The sequence below is a fragment of the Corvus brachyrhynchos genome, unplaced genomic scaffold, assembly GCF_000691975.1.
Source record: "Corvus brachyrhynchos isolate BGI_N302 unplaced genomic scaffold, ASM69197v1 scaffold285, whole genome shotgun sequence".
NCBI classification, from domain to species: Eukaryota; Metazoa; Chordata; class Aves; order Passeriformes; family Corvidae; genus Corvus; species Corvus brachyrhynchos.
Window position 1 is genome coordinate 200032 of NW_008238323.1, and position 2173 is coordinate 202204.

The following is a 2173-nucleotide window of genomic DNA, read 5'->3' on the forward strand; positions in this document are numbered from 1 at the left end:
AGGGAAAAGTCTTTTATGAGGGGTGGGGAGGACTTTGGTTCCCTTAAATAGAGTTAGTTTCCCTTCTAGAGGAACAAGGTGAAAGTTTCTTTTGTACAAGGAGGGAATTGTCCATCAGTTGATACCGATCAACTTCTCATACTTCCTTGAAGAACAGAAAGGCCCCACTGTCCTTGCCAGCTTTTCTCACTGCAGTGTTTGCTCCTGAAAATGGGCTCTGTCTGCCAAGTTGCTCCATCCATCAGCATGTGCTGTTCTTCCACATCCTCCCAGTCTTTCCCTCTGGCCAACAGGGCTTGGAGCAACCTGGGATAGTGGAAGGTGTCCCTGCACATGGCACAGGGTGGAATGGGATGTGCTTTAAGGTCCCTTCCAACCCAAACCATCCTGGGATTCTGTGGTTCTGTGACTATACGAAGTTTATGGGCTGCTCCTTAGAGAGAGGTTCTAGGAAGGAGAATTCAATCCAGCCAATCCAGAACACACCATATCCAGCGTATAGCCTCTATCCTATATATATTCCCAGTGAGGAAAGTCAGTGACCAGGGTCCTCTTAGGCATCTAAGTTAAGGAGAATCTGTTTTTTCATCAAATATTAATGTAAAATAAACTCAAAGTCACAAGCCATCTGCAGTATCTTTGGAATAAACCCAGCTTTTTCAGAAGGAAATATTCTCAGAGATGGTGGAGGGACTTCACAGAAGAATTGGGGGTTTAGAGGATCCAAATATCCCTGTTTATTTTTAGATTTCAAACAGATGGCAGTGCTGCACATTTGTACACTGTCTATTACATATAAAACTGATCACTGGTTTTGTGTAGATCTTAAGACTAAGGCAACATTTCCCATTAAACACACCATAAAACAATAGGTAAAACTATAAAATACCAAGAAGTTCAGCTCTCCCTCCACTCAAATACAAGTTTTCAGGGGTAAAGGGACATGAAGTTGTTTCCCTTTCACAAACATCTCAAAGACTGAGTCACAGTACTGTGATAGCATTAAGCCTCTACTGAAACAAACTCAAAATTCCAGTTCAAGCACTACCATGGTGGTGTAACACATACTCCAGTGTGCAAATCCTGTGTATCAAACTGCTGAGTTTGACTGTGCAAGGATGCCATCGTTGACACCAGAAGTAATTGCACTGGGTTTTAATTGGATGAGAACAAGCTTTATAGACAGGTTAAACATTGACCTTTCTTCCATGGGATAATTTTTTTCAGCTTGTTATCAGCGAAGCTAATGTGATTATGTGCAGGAAAGCTAAGTTCTTGGCAGCGTATGTATGTGTGTTCCAGAGCTTCAAAGCTTCATCAACAGCTTTTTCCTGTGACTCCTTTGAGGGCAATGAGCTTGAAGCCATCACTGATCCACAGCCAGTGTTTTACTTCCCATTTTCCTCCACCCAGGCAGGTCTGGAGCCTGGCATCAGCAGGATGTGCTGCATGAGGTCTCTGTGACAGTCCTGACCTGGGAGCTGTGGGTTCACACAGCTGCATCACCTGCGGGCACAGAGAACCCGTTCTTGTCATTAACTCCATTTCATAGAGTCACAGAAGGGTTTGGATTGGGAGGGACCTTAAAGCTCATCCAGTCTGACCCTGTGCCATGGGCAGGGACACGTTCCACTATTCCAGGCTGCTCCAAGCCCTGTCCAACCCAGCCTTGGACACTGCCAGGGATCCAGGAGCAGCCACATCATTGGATACTGCTGGAAAAAAAGCCCGTGCTGAGTTTTCAGCAGCCAATCCCATCCAGCCCTGCCCTCTGGCACTGGGAAGCCATTCCCTGGGTCCTGTCCCTCCAGGCCTTGTCCCCAGTCCCTCTGCAGCTCTCCTGGAGCCCCTTTAGGTGCTGCCAGGGGCTCTGAGCTCTCCCTGGAGCCTTCTCTTGTGCAGCTGAACACCCCCAGCTCTCCCAGCCTGGCTCCATAGGATAAGACTCATTAACCTAAACCCTTTCCATTCCTGTGCCAGCCTGTCCCCACTGATGTCCCAGCACCGGCACCCGGGGCTGCACTCTGTGGGTTCGTGACCTTGTGGCTCCCTTCCAACTCAGGATATTTTATGATTCTATGATTAAAGAACACCCCTTCTTGAGAAACTTTTAGTTATTTCACACTCTGCCACACAGGCGGGTAGGGCTTGGGCCCGGGTGCCCACAAAAGCA

At 47.4% G+C, this 2173-nt stretch overlaps 1 protein-coding gene across 1 annotated transcript in view; it reads left to right on the forward strand.

Moving 5' to 3' along the window:
- CFAP53 (cilia and flagella associated protein 53) overlaps positions 1-2173 on the forward strand; it is a 21134-nt gene that overhangs the window by 533 nt on the left and 18428 nt on the right. The window lies entirely within an intron of this gene.